Source organism: Agelaius phoeniceus, chromosome 1, assembly GCF_051311805.1.
Source record: "Agelaius phoeniceus isolate bAgePho1 chromosome 1, bAgePho1.hap1, whole genome shotgun sequence".
Classification (NCBI taxonomy): domain Eukaryota; kingdom Metazoa; phylum Chordata; class Aves; order Passeriformes; family Icteridae; genus Agelaius; species Agelaius phoeniceus.
The window spans coordinates 74,782,404-74,805,346 of NC_135265.1; the positions used below are offsets into that span (position 1 = coordinate 74,782,404).

At 35.4% G+C, this 22,943-nt stretch overlaps 1 long non-coding RNA gene across 1 annotated transcript in view; it reads left to right on the forward strand.

Moving 5' to 3' along the window:
* Positions 1-22,943, forward strand: part of LOC143694605 (uncharacterized) — an 86,041-nt gene that overhangs the window by 57,234 nt on the left and 5,864 nt on the right. The window contains exons 2-3 of the long non-coding RNA XR_013183173.1: positions 14,056-14,205; positions 17,277-17,344. This is a non-coding gene — a long non-coding RNA (uncharacterized LOC143694605). The remainder of the gene's footprint in view (positions 1-14,055; positions 14,206-17,276; positions 17,345-22,943) is intronic.

Here is a 22,943-nt window from a genome sequence, read left to right on the forward strand (position 1 = left end):
AGAGGTTTAAATGTGTATAGGGCAAAAGCCTAAGACTGGGTTGTTCCTGGGTCATCAGATGTCTCTCTTTAGTGCTTATGTGCAAAACACCTAGCAAAGTTCAACTGCAGTTTTTTACACAAAATGTCACATCACATAGCGTTATTGAAGCATTGTGAATGATGACCTGAAGAAGGTAGACAGATAATGGTGATTAAACCAGAGACTGTATTGTAGTTAGGGATGGGAACCACATGAACAGATTTCCACAAGAACCAGTGAAAAATTTTGCTGTGAACTTTGCCATGCTGTAGCCCTGAAAACACATTCCCAAGTTAAAAAGGTTGAGGTTTTCTCTTTTTTTTTCTTTTTTTTTTTTTTTAACGGAGAATGCTGTTGCTTGCAATATTTTTCTTACTTTGCAGAGTTTAATTAGAAACAAATAAACTTTGAGCAAAAGAAATTTTTGTTGGTTACTCAGACAAGGATATCTTTGTCCTCATTAAATCACATTCTCCATTTTCAAAGAACCTTGTCTGTGCTTTTTTTTTGACTATAGTTTTCATCCCAGCTCATGCACTGGTGGCACTCTATTTCTTATGGTATACATTCTTTCATGTACTTTGGTAAAAGCATAGTAAAAGCAAAAGACTAAGCAACAGCCACATAGAACAAGGAGTTATAATTAGACTCACAAAACACAAAAGGAAATACAATGGTCTATATCTTAGCATGTATAGGTAGAGAACAAAATTCTAATGCCTCTTACCAAGAGAGTTCTAAATCTATATAAAATATTCTAAAAGCCAACCTTTCCCTGCTGTGAAATTTCCTAATTACTGATCTTATTAAAATACCTGCTACTCTATAAAAATATCAGCACAGCTGTTCTACTTCAGGAGTTAGCAACAATAAGTTGATCGATATAAAAATCACTGCAAATGTATTTTGCCCATATAATCCTGGTTTATTTCCTTTTTTGGCACTTAATATATTGGCAGTATTGCCTGACTTAACAGAAACAGAGCAGAGAGTTCCAGACATAAAGCTGTACAGCAAATATTCACTGACACATGCACATTACGGTATGTTCATTACTATATTCTCTTTGCAAAATAAACAATGTGAATTGTTCCATGCCTTTTTCCCGCCTCATCTTTTTTTTTTTTACAAGTTTGTAAAAAAAGTTAATTTTTTTTGGCCACAAAAATTACTGACTACACCATTATTGAACCATTATTGACATTGTAATCAACTTTCTGTTCACTGGCCTATGTTTTAATCTTCCTGTGCTCTACTGCTCTTTCTCATTTGCTTGATACTCTTGAATTAAAAATTTCAAGAGTGGCCCTTTTATGTACATGAACTCTTAACTAGCCATTTTCCAGCCCCAGGAAAACATTCTTGTTATCAGCATGCATTTTTCTTAAAACTACATTTGAATTAGATGCTGTTTCCTCTTCCAGCCCATCTCTTGTATCTTATTTTACAGTTGGGGTAGAAAGGTTGAATCCAGGACAATACCAAGCTAACAATTCTAGAAAAATCAGGAAAAAGACTGAAACAAAACTACAACCAACCAGCCAACCAAAACAATCCACTTTTGAAACTGCTTTTAAGGAAACTCATGGTCCTCAAACATTTTAATTGGAATTTAAGTGTTTGCAAATATCATTAGAAACTTGATCTTAGGTAAAACTCCATCCCTTGCTTGCAAAATGGAAACAACAGCACATTCCTTCTTTAGGTTCAGCCAGATGACAGTACTGCCACAGGAGACAGCAGCTCCCTGGGGTCAGGCACTAGGATGGTAAGGGGCTCCCTGCACAGGGCAGGGCAGACCTGGTAGCAAGGGCTCACCCTATTTATCTGTTTTGTCTTGAGAACATTGGGTTCTGGGGGAAGAGCTCTGCTACTTCTTATCCTCTATCTCAAAAGTGCAGAGCTATTAAATAGCAGCAATTATGAACTTTAATATCAAGTTTGTATTTCATTTCAGGGAAGTCCCTATGGTCGTCACAGGGACATACCAGTGGTAAAGGTAATAGTCTGCAGTCTATTTATAAATTACATGGAGATAAAGAATGGATAGAAGAGTATGTGTAAGAAATAGAGAGGCGGTGGAAGAGTAGTAAACATGAAAATAAACCAGGAAAAAATGGAGCTTAGTGAAACTGTTGGCAGCAAGAGCAAACGATGGAGAAAATAAAATGAAAATTAGAATTTTCCCACAAAAATAAGTTATCTTAAATTTGCATTTATTCTTGTTTTCTTCTCTGTGAGTAGCTCTGTACTAAATATGAACAGTATTAAACCCAGCCATCCAAAATGCTAAGATATATATATAGAAAACACATTGCAGATAGCTAAATAAAGTTTGGCAGCTAAATAGGAGCTTAGGCAGATGCATTCTCTTACCTTACAATGTTATCTAGAAATATCATGAAAGTTCATAAGATAATGTATGCCCACTGATACCAATGGAACTGGTTTTTTACCAATGGACATATTATGGGGAATAAAGGACTTGGCTAAAGCCACTTTAGTACAATTCTACAGCCCAGTGCTAGCGATGAAAAACATCTCAACACTTGCATGGCCTGGCTGAATGCTGCTGCAATGTCCCTGCTTTGTATCTATGGAAACATTTTCAAGTTTCCCAACACCTCCTACACAGGAATCCTGGTGGATTCAGATTGAAGTAGATTTTCCATGAAATATGGCCTAAGGAGAGTTCCAAAAAAGCAAACAATCTTATCATGCAACACATTAGTTTTACACTTCATTGGTGAAACACACAATAAATTGCAGTCTATGCTATTCTTAAGCAAAAGAAACCTGTCTAATTCAAGACCAAGATTTCAGCTGTTGCTTTCATTAAGTGTCCAAATGCAGAAAAAACAAATTTTGCTGTCTCTGGGCCTCCCTTAGATTTCTGGAGGAGGAAATTCATCGAACTTATAAGGACAAGGATGTTTTCACTAATTGTCTATTTTATAACAGCTCCTTCCATAATTGATGGAAAATTCCAAAAGTGTAGTTATAATGGCAATTCAGACCTAACACAGCAAAATTTAAAAATAAAATTATCCACCAGCTCATGAAGATGTAACTTTTCTCATGATAACATCAACATAAAAATAGCCAATGTTCTCTAAATTTTTACTCATCTAGTAATCAGAAACAGGTCAAATAGAATCTTATTTAAGGAAAATTGTTTTGATGTTGGTAGAGACTACTGTTGGAAAACAAAAAAAAAATATCCACTATTGAGTGATATGGTGGCTGATCTGATGCCTAATAGAAGGAAGATGTCATCTTCACTCCAAAGGTGACAAGGATTATCTAGTGAATTACGGAACTGTTTCACAGACAGACCTTAAAATTGCAGAAGTCATATTAACCATTTTAAGACATTTCTCTCTCTCTTTCTTAGTAAAAGTGAGAATGTTAATAACTTTTGTCAACTTATAAACTTACATTTTGATAGCCTAAATTAAATAAAATTATATATATCATCTAAATTTCCCACAAAGTCCAGGTTATGTTTCCAGTAAACCTATGTGCACAAATTCCTGTGTGCTAAGATTAATAAAATGCAGAAAATATATATCTATAGATGTTTGAGCTAAGAATTTGATTAATATTAAAAACAGATACAAAAGATTGTTTTTTATCAAAACCATCATTGCTAGTAACTTTGCTGCCCCCTTGGTTCTATCAGTTCAAATAAAAAATGAGCTTCCTGGAGGGAGAAGTTAAAAGATAATTCTTTTCAGTTTAACTCTGCCAAATTCGTTCTTTCTCCTGTGCTCATGAAAACAATAATCGATGATAGCCTCAATTCAGAGAACAACTTCAGGAAACTTGGCTGGGAAAACCAGGAAAAATAAAGGAAATGCTTAAAATAAAGGACTTAAATTCTTTTTAAGTTCTTGTTGTTGCTTCCTGTTACTAGCTTTAGGGCAGACTCTATTCCATGGCATTATTTAGGTAATCTGAAATGTTCTTTTAATGTCATTAGACATGAATGGATCTTACCGGTGAACAAGTACGTTGATTCTGTAGGTAGTCAGACTGGATTTGGTCTGAAGAACTTGGAGAAACTTTGAGAACTTGAAGTGATAGGAGGGAATGAATACTGAGAAATAAAACAATACTTTGCAAAAAGTAAATAATTGCTGATATTCATCAACAAAAAGACCTTTATTTAAAATACTTCTATCTAAAAGATGTCTTCTTTTGCTGAGTACTTGAGTTTTGATCTAAGAAGTCCTGGAGAAGTTAAGGGAAATAGGCCAGAGACAGCTTATGATAGATGCCTGAGCATGAATAAGCACTGAATCTAAACCCCATCCTCACCTCTATCAGAGAACACACATATTTAAGTAGAATGTGTGGAAGGAAACTCAATAAATGAACCCTTGCAGATGGCTGGAAAAGATATGTGCAAGATTTACGTATTTTCTTAACCTCTTATGAAACAAATCTTTTCTGTAGAAGTATTCTGCAAATATTTCAAAAAACAAAATTCAACTTTTGAATAAACTTGTAAGAACTGAGAAACTCAGTTTCTTTTTAATTGTGAGGTTTAAACAGATATTAACATACTCACTATGCACAAAGTAATTTAATGTGTGTAGAATACTGTGCGTAGTTAGGGATTCTAGAAGCTCTATATATATACATGTTCCTGTGAGTACAAATGAAATGTTGTACAGTGTACAAATGAAATATGTTATTACATTATTGAATGAGGTTTGAGATTACTCTTTCTTCCCTGAAATCAATCCTAAACAAATTCAAATAGTGACCTCCTAGGGTTTACAATTTAAATTCGCTTGAAACAAAACACCATTCCCACAGAGTCTGCTAGAATAAACAGAGGATATTCCATTTAAAACATTCTCTTGTGATTTTGTTTCAAAACAGGACAAGTTCAGAGACAATTCTACAAACTGCTGTTCCATAGGAAGTCAAAACTGAGAACTAAAAGCTGAAGTGTGTATAGATGGTGATGGGATTAAACCTGAAGGTGAATAGTTGAGTTATGGATTTTAAAAACAGAGGTAACTCATTGGAGGTCCCATTAAAACCAACTCTCCTTAAGTATTTTGGAGCATTGAACATTCATTCAGATCACTTATAAATTGACAAAAGGGAATAAACTTCATTGAGAGGAAAGTATACTTTGCCTTTTTGTTCTGTAATTTCTCTTTTTCTGTAATCTAGATCCACAATACAGGTGTTTCACAATTCTTCCACTACAAAATGTGTCTGATTGAAAAGTGTGTGAGTTTATATCACCTCTTCCCCAAATGGTTGGACACAGCCAGATTGTTTTTCATGTGCACGTGAACTGCAGGGGGGACAAGTCACAGGTGGGGAAAAAAGGCAGAGGAAAGGAAGAACTTGCCTATATAACTTCAATTAATTCCATTACCATTTTTTACTCTTGACAGCTGGAAATTCTTTCTGCTCTCTTGCACTAAGAGATCAAGTCTTTTCCACATGTTACCTTGAAAGAGATTTTATGAGATTTGCATGCCTTCTGTCCAAAGCACCCCAATGAACAGGTGGGAAACACAATATGAAACTTTTAATGCAACATTTTGAGACAGAACAAAATTTCATAAGAATAATATTAGCAGGCAGATAAATGAACGTTAGATATAAAACTAAATTTTGCTTGGATATTGTGAGAAGTTTAAATGAAATGTGAAATATTTTCAGTTAGTTCCATGCTTTTTTGAGCCTTTTGAAGAGACAAAATTACTCTCTTATTTTCCATACATTCAATACAGAGCTGTAACTGCAGTGCATGTCCTATTTCTTGCTACAAAATAAAAAGCAAATAAAAGATACTGTTGTTTCTTTTCCAGTCTCTGACCACTCCACTTGTTTACCCCGGGGCTGAATTTGGCCTGTATCTCATCAAATGATCCTTATCAAATATAACAATCTTTTCAACAGTATCAGATTGTCATTTCAATTTTGTTCATGTTTTATTCTGATTACTTTTCCCTTCCTCATGCAGCTTTATATACTGATAGTGCAAGCTCATCTTGTCAATGTAATTTTCAGTTTCTAGTACATCTGATTGAGTAATAGTAATTGAAAAACAATTCAAATAACATCTTCAAATATTCTTTTCATCTTCTCTCTCTCTTAGACAAGTGATTTTTTTAAACATTCACAGCCTGTGAATGGAAAACAAAAGGCTAACATAAAAGTGTAAATGAAAAAAAATTAATATAAATGGAAAAGTATTCATTAATATTTTGTTTCATTGGCAGGTCCAGGGAAAGAATAAGCCCAAATTCCGCTAAGAAGGGGAAATTATAGGCAGAAGTGCCTGAAGAACACATCTCAGAAACAGGAAGTTCTGACTGTACTTCCTAGCCTGCATAGAGTAAGGAGTTTCCAGATAGCTTGCCTGATTTTGAGTGCTGTGAGAGACTGAAATGTTAATGGCTAATGACTCAAACAATCAGCCATTTGCAAAAGGGGCAAGTACTTTGCTGACAATGTGCAAGGGAACAGTCTGGGGGCAGAGGAGGTGAACATCCACCACTGGAGGCTACAACTGGGTTTTGAGCCAGATAAGCAAGGAGGTCAATAAGGAGCAGATTCTTTGAGGCAGGATAGTGTTTTTTGTCATGCCAATGTCCTGCTTGAGACAACTGGCTTAGTATTAAACTTCACCCCCTGGGGAAGTATCAGGACACTCATGTGTAGGCCTGAAAGTATTAATACCTCCAGAAATGAGAATTGGGTCAACTAAGCTGAAATGAGAGGCAATTGTCCACTATTAGAAGGGTTCATAAAACATCAAAGACCCCTATAGTGGCCCCAGACTAATTTCTAGGGCCTTCCACCAGAGAAATGCACGAGCCACAGTGTCACATCAGGCAATGTAAAACTCCTCCATCAGGAGAGATACCTGGGCATCCCCACATAAACCAAAATATAAACTAACCCATTGAACTCTATGCTTCATGGGCTTTCCCCACATCAGACAAATTAGACTATGACCATCACTTCAATCAATTGGCTACTAACTTTCTACAATCAAGTCTTATCACTTGATTCATGGGTGGTGATACTTTCCTCCCCATTATCTACTCTTTATCTTTTTTTTTCCTATATTTTCTTAAGTGATATTTTTATACTTCTATATTGTTGCATTACTATAGATAATAACCAAAATATTGTCAACATACGTCCTTTCCATTACAGCCAAATTGTTCTAGAATATTGTTCTAGAATAACACCTACATATCTATCTATCTATCTATCTATCTATCTATCTATCTATCTATCTATCTATCTATCTATCTATCTATCTACCTATCTATTTCTATCTCTGTATGAACACTGGTCATTCCCTATCTAACCTGCCCCAATGGATCTATTAACAAGAATCTGAGTTACTCTTCCCTTCAGGGGCTATTTTTAATAAGCACCATCTGCATTACTGTGTGTTAGATATTTATACAAGGATTTACTGATGGATTTAGCCTGGCATGTTCATGCCATTATTGTCTCTACATCCAATCTCTTTTTCATTGTATCCGTGTCTTTGAACCATTAAAGAGAGAGAGATTTTTTTATAAGAATGGCTATTTCATTAAACTCAAGTTGGGAGTAAATGGATTAATTCCAAAAATTGGAAGTATGGATTTCTATAATCATATGCATTATTTTGTTTTGATGCATGGCTCCTGTGATAGCAGAGACTCATATTCTCTCAGGGCACCAATATTCTGTGCTTTTAGAGATTTCAAATTCAACTTTCCACCTGAACAGGAAAATATCTGCTTCATCACTCTTGCAGTGCAGTGGCAGGGCAGGACTTCAAATTAATTAGAAACATTACTCTTCAAAACTTCAGAAGGAACATATCGTTAATTGTCAGTAATCAATGTCTTACATTCAACATCTGCTTTTAGGTCTGATAAGGGACATGAATTTCACCCATTTATAAAACTGACCTGTCTGGTTTTAATACATATACCAGTTTTGAGCTAGGGTCACAACATACAAATTTCAATTGTTTATTTCGGATCAGTGTATTTTACAATAAAAATGTTCAGGTACATTCCTAGTCAAGACCCTAAAAAAGAAAGATATGTCCTCAAAAAGTAAAGAGTGGAAATAGGGAATGAAAATGGAAAAGATAGGAAAAATTTGTTGCTGAAGATATCCACCTAAAGAGAGATGGCTGTCTAAGCCTTTGCTTTAAAGGACAGTTTAAAGACGTAGGAACTGAAAGAAACCTGAAAAATAAATCACAGTTACAAACATAAATCCAAACTTTTTTATTTTCCCCTGATTTGTCTTACTGAAGCTCAGCCTCTTCCTAATGTACACAATTTTCCTGTTTTAGTCTTCCTTAAATCTTGCTATTTCACTGGTGATGTGCACCAGGGTGGAGGGAGGACAGTGGATAGTGCAGGCTTCTCTCTAGATCTCAGTAAAGAATGGCATGACAGAAAAAAGCATAATAAAATAGCTATTTCAGTAATGAGATAGAAATAGGAAGTAGGATAGTAAATCCTGCATTCCTTCAGATATAAGTAGTATACAGAGCATAAATATTTTCAGGACAGTTACAGAAGAGAATTGCAAGCAGGAATGTGCGGTATAGGTGCAACAGTGATGGCTATTTCACCACCTCCTTTGTCAAATCCTGAGCTGTTTGGAAATAATGGTCTTGGAGGGAGCTCTGGGGATTTTCAGTGATCAGACCTACTGAGCATGGAAAAATTGTTAGATGGTATAGAGGCATAGGAAAAAGGGTTTGTTAGAAGTATAAAAAAATTCCTGGTAGTAAGTCAATGTGACTCACCCTTTTGTCAAACACATTGCAATATATGGTAGACCTGTATCATTTTACTGCACTGCCAGTTCATAATTTTTAAAGACAATGTCTGAGTCTCAGGGGAAAAGAATTTTATGAGTGTGGGATGCAGCCCCATGGGTTAGATTTAGAAGAGCTGAGGGAAGAGGGTATTTGATGAGAGTTACTGGAGGAGAATGGAGCAACCTCTGCTGAAGTACACCCCTGGAAAGGCTTGTGGAAATGAAGTGGGACAGAGATTCTGGAGAAGGAGCTATAAGCTCATCCATCACATGGCATATCTCATTGTTTAGAGCTTACAGATGGTGGAAAGATTTCCTTAGCAACACAGAATGGGCCACAGACTCGATAGTATCTCAGGAAGCCAAAGAAAGTTTCTGCAGTAAATAGCAAAATGGAAGAAAAGGAAAAATATCTGGAACAATTTTTGTTGTGCATCTAGGGTGTAAGGGCACTGAATTTTTGATTATTTTATCCATTTTTTCTGATGATTGGGCCTTTGTAAACATACCATGCCAAATTTTGCCACATATCTGATAATGATCTTCTGCTTTTAAGTCTGTGATATATATTATAAATCATTGATACTTGTCTTTTCATTTGTCAGGGCTCCACGAGGTCTGGTGCCTCCCCTGGGTGTGTGATTGCAGTATTGGAGGGAGCTGTAGGCACTGAAAAGGAACAATCAGAGCTACTGATGCCTTCAGAGCCCTGGACATTAATTTGTTTTATTTATTCATTATGAGATTTAACATTTCTCAGTTCAAAGAAATATCTTGTTTGAGATAATTCTCTTTGTGCTCCAATAAAACATGTTTAATAATACACCACCAAGCTATGAAGTTCTGTGGCCTCCTGGAATGAATGAAAGCTAAAGCTTTTCTCATTTCAAAGCTCTGGTAAAACAGAGTCTCAGTGCTATTGCTAACAATTTTGAATAGCATAATGACATCAAAAGGAGAATATATTTTTCAAAGATTGTGCATAGATGAGGATGCTTTCACACCTTATTTGGGATAGTAGCACCCACTAGGACTTCTGGATAAATCAAGCAATCATTTGATGTCAAAAAATCTTCAGAGGAAGCAAAGGCAAGAAATTTGTTCCCGTGAAAGCTGAGGATCTGGAAAGATATCATAACAGCATCAGAGCTAAAGTGCATCTCTGAGATCTTGAGATGCTTTCTAAGGAGCTGTCTATAAGTCCTTGCTACCTGTATGGTAAAAAAGGGTAAGTTTTAGAAGCTATAGAAACTGAACAGTGTAGCCCAATGATACACATCCACACATTGACACCTCAGACCTCTGTAAAAGAGTTTAAGAGAGAACATCTTCACTTCTCCATCTCAAGATAAATACCACAGTGCTTGCTGTCTCTCCCTCCCTTTCCTCTTAAGCTTTCTCTTTGAAAGCTTTCACATACTTATTTTATCTTCTAGCCATCAGCTATAACATTTGGATACAGTTTAATTACTGTATTGCACTTCACACATTACCCCAGCTCAACAAGTTTGTATTTCTGGAAAAGGGATTTCAGATTTTCGTGCCTTCAAAATTCCCCCTTGCACAGATGAACTTTATTCATCTGTTGTCAAAGCATTGTGTCAGCCTTAATTTGGATCAATACGTTTGTTCTTAATATACTAATGGACAATTACTTAAATATATGTACAATGGAAAAAGTTACTATAGTAACTAAGTACTAGGAAAACAGCAGGAGAAAATGGAAGAGACAGACAAGTGTCTTTGAAATCTGTCCTTGTGGAAGGGATACAAGTGTTTGGGGGTCTGTTCTGGTTTGAAAGCAAAACCAGTGAGAGACTCCAAGTCAGAAAACACATTTTATTAGGAAAAGGGGAAAAAAAAAACCAAAATACATGCAATAACACAAAAGAAAAGGCACTGACAAAGCCAGAATACAACCTGACATCCTGTTGGTCAGGACATTGGTAGCAGTCCAGTTGGATTGGTGGCTGCAGTCGGCCTGGAATGGCAGATGTGGTTCTGTTAGAGCAGTGATCCTGTAGAAAGGGTGTAGTCTTCCTCTGAAAATCCAGTAGAAAAGACATCCATTCCTCTGGGAATCCAGTGAAAAGACTGACTGGTGTATCCCAAATCCCAGATTGTATCCGGGTGGGGATGCTTTACACCTCCCCCCTGGGCAGAGTATGTCACAATGGGCTGTTGTCATGCTGTGAGTCATGTGGTGGGTCCATTAAACAGAAATGGCTCCTGGAGGGAGTTATCTCTGAGCCATGTGGAAAGGCATTGATGGGCCCATTAACAGGGGATAAGGAAGAAACAATAAATCACAGACCTGCTTCTGGTTTTAGCAGCTCTTGAGGATGGGAATAGAATATATGTAATATTGTAACCTAGGACTGGGTCCTTAGAAATCTAAACAAAACTAACCAAACAAAAATACAAAAAACACAAACACAAATAATTTCTATGGTGGATGAGCTTAATATTCAGTAGGAAAGCTACATCTGGGAAATCAGAATCAAAACACATAAAATAATTTAGAATAATTATATTGTAGTACAAAAAATAGATTAGAGTGGCAGTAATAAATTACTTTTATTTAATAGATACAATCCACATCATAAGGTTACTCATTGTCCTGGTCAGTATCTCAGGAAAGGAGAGCAGTCAGTGCAAGTGACTGATACAGATACAATTTCTTTTTATTTTCCTTTTGTTAGATACAGCTTGAAGTAGTATTAATTATCTTTTTTTTTGTAGAACTTCAAGATATTTTCTTTGACTCTATCAGCAACTTAAAAGTGTAATGCAATAAAATAAATATAAGATAACAGGAAATAAAAGGTCCACAATGTTTAAGATAACAAAGCTTGTTTTGAACAATAGTTTACAGTGAGGCATTTTTCCATTTTAAGCCAAATAAATACTGAAGATAATTTTTTCTGAACTGTATTTACAATACTACCAGGAAAACACTGAATGGGTTTTCCCTAATATATCTAAAACAAATAGCAAAAACACGAGCAATAAAATACTAACACTAAATGAAAATTGATTAGAAATCCAGCTATGGACTCCTTTACACTCAGTGAGCAAATAAACACTTGGGCTAAATACCATTGGTATTACCAGTCTATACAGAACTGCCAATGCAGCATTTTAAAATCTTACTCCACTTGAGTTATTTATTTTTCTTCCTTAGTGAAAGTTTAGAGAAGAAGCAAAATTTTCCTTGGGAATAAAAAATACATACAGTGGTAGTTTCTGCTGAAGCTGTACTGTATTAGGTGTTCATAAACTGATATATTTTTCTCTAATTTACTTATACACTCTTAAGTTGTGCTTTTAAATGTTGAACTATTTCTTACTTAAAATGGAATCTACGGCTTTTACAGATAATTAAAAATATGGCACAAGAGATGAAGGATTAATGAAGCTTTTCAGAATGTCAGGAAACATACTGGATTCGCTTCAGTTTAAATTTTGATTGGAGATTAATTTGGCATATTAGGATTTGGAAATTTCCGCCTTTCTTGGCTCACCAGATGCTAACTGACTTCATCTGACAGACTGCATGTACCTTGGATAGCAAATGACATCATGATGTGGCATATCCAAGGTGAATGTCACCACTCTCTAGCAATAATTTGTGCTAATATAATACCTCATGCAAAACACCAGACACTCCTTCAGCTATAAATAGTGATGCCAGACTATGGTAGGCAATTTGACTGACAAGCAAGGTCTTGCAACAGCAGCAAGACGCATCAGCTCAGCAAGGGCACTGAAGAAAACTTCAGCAGAGTACTACTGATATCACAGATTTACTGAATTATACTGGCAAGAAACTCTTCCAAACTTTGCAGGCAAGGGTAAGCATTGCAGTTCAGCAATTTCTTTTCTGTATTCTTGTAAGTAAGAAAACTTAATAAAGGGATAAAGACCTATCTTTCAGTGCTTTGTCCCTCAAGATCCACTTGTCTGTTCCTCTTAGTAACTCCACACTGAGTTAGACACCAAAACCTTTATACAAGCCAAAGGAAGAGTCAGATTCTTCATAATGTCACAGTACTGAAAGTGAAATGGTGTAAATAGTAATTTATATGAAATGCAGTGTCTCAAATTCTGCTCTTCTCAGAAGTTTAGGGAACTTATTGTGGCACAAGGAGAACCTCCAAGTTTTCAACAGTGTGAATGTTGTTGATTAAACCTTTTCTTTCCCCCTAAGAAATAAGAGAGAAACCATGCATTTCTTTCAAAATATATTTACTGTTCTATGTACCTCTGGAAATCTAAACCTTCTATTTTTGTTCCATGTATGAAATTATAATACCTATTCATTCTGACTTCAAAGTGTAGCAAGAAAGAACCAGTGAAGTGCTCAGAAACATGGTGAATTTCATTTACTAATCAATTTGAAGTGTTATTCTTATTCTAGTATTCCCTCCCAAAATAAAGAAACACTTTCCTATACACATTTTTTAAATTCAATCCTGAAACATTAGAAACAAAAAGCCTGTTTAAAACAGAAGTTAAAGATTCCATAGTATCAACCAAAAATTCCAATGTGCAACATACTTCAATTCTGCAAGCCTCATTCAAAACCAGAAAATCTGAAATAACTGTATGTGCAGTCTAAACCTTATAAGGCTAACCTGTCTGCTCTGTGCATTTCAGAAAAAAAAACCCAAAGGAATCACAAGAATGAAAGTATATCTTTCTAAATTTAACCTAAATCTTACTACTGCTTTGGTGTAGACTTTTCTTTTTACTAATGTAAGAATCAGAAAACTGGCAATGTGCAAAATGTGGAAGCAGTACTGGTTTTTTGACAGGTCAAAAGAGTCAGTCAGTGAGAGCTTTGAGGTATATATGGCTTCATCTATTCTTTAAAAAGAGCTACATAAGGGAGATACATGGGGAAAAATCAAAGTAATGAGAGTAGACTAGAGAGAAATAAAGAAGGTCCAGTTCTGTGACTCTTTCTCATCTTACCTTTGCAGGTGGGACTGTGAAATCAGTTTAGTTGGCTATCAGCAGCTTCTTGAGCTGCAAGAAATTTTGCACTGGTCTCAGCCAATTTTCTCTTTCTCCCCCCAGTGAATCCTGGTTTTATATTCTCTGTTCTTCCATGCAGCTGCTCTCTGCTCATCTGCAGATTTTCAGCCCCTTGATCTCTCTTGCTGACTCTTGTTTCTTCTCTCTTTCTCACTGCTTCTCTGCCTGAAGTACCTGAACACACTTCTCTCCAAGGAAGATTTGGTGACTGCCCAGGGAAGAAGTACTCCACAGAAGCTTCTGTCACAGACATGTTTTATGAAAAATCCTTTCCTTAGGATTTTTTTCTCCTGAGAAGCTGAGAGGCCTCAGGAACAAAATGTAAGCAATGATTATCTGCTGCTGTGGAATGCAACAGGTGGATCTGTGATTGGTCTCATGTGTTTGTTTCTAATTAATGGCAAATCACAGTCCTGCAGTATTGGACTCTGGTCAGACACAGGATTTTGTTATCATTCCATTCTTTTGCTTTCCTTGCTAGCCTTCTGGTGAAATCCTTTCTTCTATTCTTTTAGTATAGTTTTAATATAATATATATAATGGGAATAAAATAAATTATTATCCTCATATATTGTGAGTATAGCCCTAAATAAATAAAATGGAATGTTTACTGAGATCGGCTTACATTAGAATTGATTCCATGCCAATGTGTCTGGCCATGGAGAAAACTTCATACTTGCACAAATTATTGGAAGATTCATTCAGGATGTTCATTGTAACTGTGAGCAAGTGAACAAACATGTCAGACAAAAAAAATTAGGAAACCTTAAAATACATACATAAAATACAATAAATCTGTTCCATGAATATGAGGAACATTTAAAGATATATTTTTAATTAAGGTTCCAAATAAACAGTTGGCTCCAGTTGGCTGATTAAATAGAGACATTTAGTTTCTCTGTTACCCTTGTTGGTCTAGATTACATTAATTGCTGGCCTCAAGCTCCCATAGGTATTCTGCCTTGTGGCTGTCTACCAAGAACCTTGGAAACCTGTCAAATTTCAGAACTATGTCATTTCACACTATTTACTCCATACACTCATCTCCCTGCCTCTTCCTCACTCCCTCTTCCAATCCATATCTAAGCCAAAATATAACCCATTTAAAGTCTCATGCCATAGTTTCTCTCCTGCTTCAGGACTCCATTTACCCAAACACATTTTTATTCAGCCAATCAGCTACTGACTGGAAATGAATGTTGTAGATTGGCAAGAAGATAACTTCACCCTGAAAAATAAACTCATGGACTCCTTTGAGTGCCATGGCATTTTTCTCTTAAACCTCTTTTACTACCATTGTGCATCACTTTTAATGCCAGAAAAATAAATATATTTACTGCAAAGTGTGCAGACTGCTGGTGAGGATGGACTTCACAGTTCCCAGTGTGGGAGCTGTGCCTCTCCATACTTACAAGTGCCCTGATGGTTATGTGCTCCAAAACTGTGGTCTAATGTGGCAGCCCTGTCCCCAGTATGTGACAAGTATAGCTTGCAGGTCAAGGGATAGGTGTATTCCATGGTCAGCTCTTCTGAGGCTATGCCTGGAGTAGTGACCCCAGTTCAACTGGAGAACCACAAGTGCAGTAGGGGTCTGGAGCTCCTGGCTTGAAAGGAGAGGCTGAGGTAAGTGAGTTTGCTTAGTCTGGAGAAAAGAAGGCTGTGAGGGATGAAGTAGCTGCCTTCATCTACCTATGAAGGTGTACTGAGAAGACTGAGTCTCAGAAGTACACTGTGAAAAGACAAGATTTAACTGCTGCAAGTTGCAAAAGGGAAATTCCAATTAAACGGGAGGAAAATATTTTGTAAAGAATGTAAAGCAGTGAAGCAGCTTGTCTAGAGACATTTTTGAATCTCTGTCCATGGGTATGGTTGGAAGTTGGTCAAGGACTTAAATAACGCCATTTAAATTTGATTAATTTTAATTTGCACTTAGCAGGCAACCCTCAGGCTTCCTTCCCAGGCTCCCCTCCCATATGACTGTGTGTTTCCTCCTCCTGTTCTTTTCCATGGGATTAGAGAGCAGCCTTAAAGATTTTACTTTAGTGCATTTAATCTTGTAAATGTGTTAACAAAATGCTCCTGGATGAAATATTATAAAGGCTATCAGATACTGGACTCTGCATCTCTACTAAAGAGGTTGTCTAGAGCTTATTATGTCATAGGAGGCTGTGGAAAAATGAACTGAAGTGTGGTAAAACAGGCTTTGAATTTATTACTGAGAGCCTATACTGACAATTTAGAAACCTAATCCTGCTACTATGTCCATTTCATAGAGGTGCTTGAACTTTGTGTGAATTTTCCTTGCACCAAGTAAATCTTGCAAGCCATTTTAAATTTTGCCCTGCAGAAAGAATATTGTAGTAATACATTTGGAAATGACAGGCACATAAACAATTGTAGTAATGGTTATATCAGTAAGGATGTTGATCTTATAGTATTTTTCTTTTTTAATAAGGGTTTAAAGTAAAAAAAACCAAAAACAACAATAACAACAACAAAAAAACTGAGCTAGAAAGTGTACTAAATTATATTTTCAAAATGGAAAGAGGATCACAGAATCCCATTACTATGTTTTAGCTGAAAATCAATGTAGCTGTACAATATTTATTTAAAAAAAAATTATATTACCAAGTTGGAAGATAGAAGAAAAAATAAATTTCTTAGTAAGTCAGTGACATTTGAAGCATTGGCATGTGTACAGTTCTATTTGAATGAGATAATGTATCACTGGCAATGGTCATTGAGCAACTTTTTGCCTTTTTTGCCTTTTTGCCCTCCTACTAAGCATGAGCCTGCTCTAAAATCAAAACAGGAACTAGCAAATAAATAAAAAAAAAATCCCCAAACACATAAGTGAAATCAGTTATAACCTTTATGTCATTATACTGACATAATTTGAAAATCATAAACTATGAGTTTGAAAAGTGGAAATTAATTTAAACTTGGGTTTCAAAAATGGATCTACAAAAGCCTCACATTATTGAAAAAATGCCTTAATAGCGCAAAATACTTTTCCATATGTGGATAAAGTAAGTAAAGCTGTACTAAATAATAAAGAAAGAAACAAAATTGTGCTGCTGTAGTAGATGACTGAAAATCTACACTTTAAAGAAAGGGACTATAAGTGAGGATGTCACATGTTCTGACAATGGAACAGCAGTGATTGATATTAAAATGTGTGCTCACCTAAATGCACGTTTCAAGTAACTTCCATTAGTATACTCAGTAAGAACAGGAGTCACTCCAATCTATTTCAACTAAAAAATGTTTCCACTCACTGTCAGGAATGTCATTCCCAACACACTGCTAAAAAATAAGTCAGTAGCTACTCCTACAGTACCCTTGCCTCAGGTTAGAATAACTATGAAATTATCAGTCTCTCTGTATTGCAGGATTCAAGATGACTTGGGTTGGAAACAAATGAATGCAGCTGAGACTACACTAGCAAGAATTTTAAGCCGTACGTATTTCCTACTCAGTAAAATCAGGGAATTATGCACTTACCCCCTGGCTCTGTTTGCTCCTGTGGTAGTTCATTATTATGATGTCCTTCTTTACCTTAGCCGACAGACTGTAATTTAAAAAAAGTTTAACCTTAGGGGCCCTAGGCAATGTTCTGGTGTGGATGGGGCCCCCTGCAACATGGGTAAATGTGCCACTAGTACTAGCAGTTTTTCCAAATTGCACTTTGTCTGATGAACCATGAGAACCTCTGCAATTTTCACTTTTTTTCTTATTCCATTAGGTTTGACTGAACCTTGCTACACACAGTATATTAATTTATGCCAGTTGAGTATTTAGATCACACTAAGGTGTTTAGTCCAACAAAATTTGCAATTACATACTAATCAATGTTTAAAAAATACAACAAATTACAAATTTCAGATTAATTTGGTATTTAAAATTAAGCTAATTTTTTCCTACATTCAGTAAAATAGTGGATTAGCATCAGAAGTAATACTAGTGACAGTGTTGAAATTTTATCATCCAGACATCACTGAATTTCAGAAGTTAGGGCATTAATGTACACATGCAAAGGCGTGCACATGTAAAGTGAAACTCTGGCTCTAATGAAGTCAATATCAATAAAGTGCCAGAATTTCAACAAATAGCTATAAAACCTTTCCAGGATAAGAGCAAATCAAGTGGTCAATATTCTATCTGAACTGAAGCTGTATGGAGTAGTTGTTGACACAGTTGAAGGTAAATGCAGAAAAATCTTTGAAATTGTTACCTGTCATTCCGTGCATGACAGCCAGGTACAGGAGCTTTTACCGTACTTGATCTTCATATTTTTATCCTGTCATGGCAAAACAACAGTCTTGATGCAGGGTTAAATTTCTTACACCTGGTGAAGTCTTAAAAAACACTGGTAGAAAGAAAACATTTGTTTTTTTACAGCATACTTTTTGTAGTACGGAGTTTGAAAACAGGGCCATGCTGTCATGCTGATCGCTGCACAAACACAGAAGAGAGTGATTGCTTTTGAATGAATTACAAAAGGAGAAAATGCAGTCTTATTCAGTGGGAAAGGACAATAAAACAGAAGTCCTTTGGAACAGAATAGCGAAAAAATATTCTGCTCACTCCACAAATTTACTTATTTGCAGGTGGAACATACTGAATGCCTACTTTCCCATGTGTGCTTTCAAGTTTAAATATTAAAATAAATTTAAGAACAACAAAACTATTATTTTGCCTCTGTTTAGCCATGTTCATTGTCAAATTCTTAACCACCATTTTGTTCAATTGGATTTTCATCTGAAATTTTTGATCAAATGGGAGGAAATCTTAGCATAACTAGGTAATTTTCCAAGTCCTGAAACAGAGCCATAAGGACATATTTCAGGAAAGAGATGAAATTATTACGTTTTCAGTTTAAAATATTCCAAGTTAAAAAAAAAAAATCTCCACCAAGGAAACACACCATAAAATTTATATGAATTAAAACCACAGTGACCATGGCAAATTTTTCAATGGAGAGTCCACTTTTTTGGAAACTAAATAATGACTTTTCCTTTTTGCATAAACATATTTAAAATAGATCTTGAGATCTTGCATCTTGGACACCTTTTAGTTTCAGATAAACTTTGCAGAAGTTATATTTATACAGGCAGTGTTGACTGCTTTGAAGTGAAATGTATTTAAGGTTTTTCAAATTTAAATATCTTTCTCACTAAGTGGCTTTAGTTATACACCTTCCCATTTAATATCAAAAGTTTAATTTGGCTTTCATCTTGAAACACGAATGGCATTAGTGACACTGGAAACAAGCCTGAATTCTTTTAGTAAGCTGGATGAGAGTCATTGGTATCTTCTGTCAAAGGCAAACCACTGGAGCTTCTAAATCCATGGAAATAAACACATGCTCACCATGGTACTATTAATCTAATCAGGAGAGTTATCAGTGGTCGTGGGAAGTATATCTAAAGAGCAGAATGGAAATCTGTCAGGCATTTCAGCAACAATATGCTCGTGAAAGCACCACTAAAACCTGCTCTGTGTTCTGGGTACAATGTTTGTCACCTTGTGTGCTTATAAGTGAGAGATGTTACAGTTACCTCATAACCATCTTTCCCATCATAATTTCAAAGTTTTTTAGTCAGCCCTAGCAAATCATGTAGACAGTTGATATTTTTATTCAAACATTCACATGCAGTCCTTTGCTTTCTAGAGTAGAAAGGATCACTTTTCAAGGAGCAATCAGTTTTGAGTCTCTCAGTCAAAACGATTATTAAAATCGTGGCTGCTGATCTTGAAAGACTGAAGGAGAGGACTCCTTCTTTGTCTTGCTGTACCCCAAAATTCCCATTATGATATAAACCTCTGAAGTCTTAGAGTATTTTATATGGAACCAAATCAGAAATTTAAAGGAATAAAAATTATTTTTTGAGATTAATATATTTCAGATATGCTTCAGGACTAGCTTTTTTACCTGAAACTTGAAGTAAAAGTTTTAAAACCTCTTCTAGGATAAAGTGAGAAACAAAATAAGAGTAGACAAAATAAATCGCTAAACATGCTCTTTTAAGAAAAAAAACCAAACCAAGCTAAACAAACAAAAGAAAACAAATACAAAACAAACAGTGATGTATCCTTGAAAACAGTCAATGACCACTTTGACCCTGAACACCCCTAGCTGTTCAGCTGCTACTAGCAAACCTTGTGTGTCAAAATCCACTTACTTGAGCAAAGACATTAAATTCAGAGGCTGAAAAGTGAGGTTACATAAACTGCATAGTTTTTAATGAAAGAATTATAAGACCATGACACGGTAGCAATAGCACTGGTTTCTGGGAAGGATGATGTGAAGAAATTAATCTTTGTTATTCTTGGAGTGTAGCCTGGTTACATGGGATTATTGTAAATGTTTGACAGGCATTTTCTTTAAGATGGCCTATGAGGATGACCACAAACAAGTGTCTGCAGATTGAGAAAATTAAAATGTGAGCATCTACACCAAAAATAAGGCTGCATGTCTTAAAAATATCATATCTTGTCAGGTTTCTGACTTTGATATTTGAAGTTGAAGAACATGGGCTACAAAGCAGTGCAGCAAATAAAGCAGAGAAGAACTCCCATTTAGTGGAGTTGTTGGAAGATTCTGACACTGCTGAGAAAACACAAGCCTTTTTCTAGCTCAACTGTTCTGGTTATCAATTGACAGAACCTCAGTTCAGGTGATGAAACAGAAAAAACAGTGTGTGCACTGATAAATATATTAATGTATTCCTTCTGGAAATTGAGATTGGAAGTATCTTTGATAGAGACTTACTTAAATATCTGGTTTTAGATAGGTCCATAAACAGGTCTCATATGCATGTCCTCATAAACAGGAGGATGAAGTGTGGCAAAGGAAGTAAAATAAAGAAGCCAAAGTAGCCCTCTTGTATTTGTCAGACAGAAACCATTCTGAAGTTTTGCAAATTATTTTTAAGCTGAATGTCTGCCTACAGGTGCATACAGTTCTACAGGAAATGTTTTGTTTTGTTTTGTTGGGTTTTTTTTAAGTATTGAAGTAACAAAAGGAAACAATTAAACTCTGACTAACCATATCATGGTGAATAGCTCTTCAGTCAATTCACAGGAACATGTACTTAATAAAAAACTAGAAGCCCAAAACATGATTTGTGACATAGAATTTCAGAAAAGAAGAATAATAATTTTCAACCTGAGACCACTGTTTTGTTGTTGTTGTTGTTGTTGTTGTTGTTGTTGTTGTTGTTGTTAACAAAATGAAATTCAGCTGAAAATGTATTTTATTTATGCAAAACTTGACAGTTACGGTAGGATACAATTTCCCAGGTGTTCAAAAGTGATCAAGTGGAAGTGAAGTGCACTACAAGAGAAAACATGGTTTCATCTTTTCTCTCATATATGGTGAATGTTTTTATCTAAATGTTTAGGAATATATATATTCTTTTGTAGGATCCTTCACTTTGTGTGTCTAATCTGTAACTGTTAGTGACAGACTAATGAATGGGAAACAGCACAATATGCTTATATACTGGCCCAGGTGTTATGTTTGAGGATTTAAGACTTTTCTTCACTATCTGCTTGCATAATCACTATATTCCAAGTGTTTTTTCTCTTTTCTGAATAGTTTTAACTCTTATGTTCTTATTCAACTCTCAACTATAAATCAATGAAAAAAGCCTTAGAATAGAATAAATTCTGTCATGCACAATTCATACATGCTCAAATTATTTCCCTCATGCTTGAATTATTAGTAACACTATTGTAATATAATTAACTGCTTATCTGACATTATTTCATAATAGCATTATGATACATTTGTTTTAAAAAAGGTTCAAATAAATTAATTTGAAATCTGCTTTCAAACAAACCCATAGTTAAGATCATCTCTGTTCTGAGATACACAAATTTACAACTCTTTCCCTCATAAAACCAAGTTCTCTACCTTGCCTACTTCTTCCCTTGTTTGGGGTGGGAAGTTCTGATGCAGAAAATTTCTTCAAATTTTAAAATTGACGAAACAGGAGAAAGTGATTTAAAAACTCTCTACAGAAGAGCCATACACTTCCTCTATACCTTTACTAACACTATCAAGTCTCCAGAATAAGGAATCATAATACATCACTTAACTAACATTTTTTTTTTCTCCATATGGGCCTCTCCAGTTTCTATACCCATTTACCTTTAAGGAAAGTTGTAGTGCTTTATTTATGAACCTATTAATAAATCATCTTCAGAGTGAAGAAATCTCATCTGTATTTCCAGATTAATTTTCTCTAAGAGAGCAGAATGGGAGATTCACTGAGGAACCCCCACCTCTCAGTTTCTTCCTATCTTGGGAATTTGATTTAATACAGTTCTGGTTTCTGTACCTCTTCTTCCATCTTTAGATGGTGAGAAGTTGAACTTCTCAGTTTTCTTCTTCTTCCCTAACCTTGGAAGTGTTTTTCTGCTAGTATTTAATGATTATCACTGTCTTTCCTTTCCCCACAGACATTTTGCTTTCCCAAAACACTGTACACCATTGGTTTTTTGGTTTTTTTTGACAAAATGTTAGATATGGTGAAGTTATATTAGGAAAAGGAAAAAGTACAAGACATATATTTAATAAGACAATAAAATATGATTGCCTTCTGTGCTAATTCAAAGCAAGGATCATAGTAAGCTTATCATGGTTAAGATTCTTAAATTTTTAACTTCGTATTTAATCTTCACCTATTATCTCCTTTGAGAGATAATTTGATATTGAAAGCATGGTGCTTAAAATGCCAGGTCATGGGTTCAATCCCTGTATGCGCCATTTACTTTAGTTGAACTCAGTGATCTTTTTGGGTCTCTTCAAACTCAGAATATTCTATGATTATGTGACTTATAAACACTCAAATCACAGTGTTTACACTGTTCAGTCAAAGATGAGGAAAAGAGAAAAAAACACCAAAAAAGCTCTCATAGACTTTTGCACTCTACATACTAGGTAAATTAAAACATCCAAACAAGAAGAATAGTCCCATGCTCCCTTTCATATACTGTAATTATCAATTATTAATATTCCCAGTTAGTCTTAGCAGACACTAGATAACATT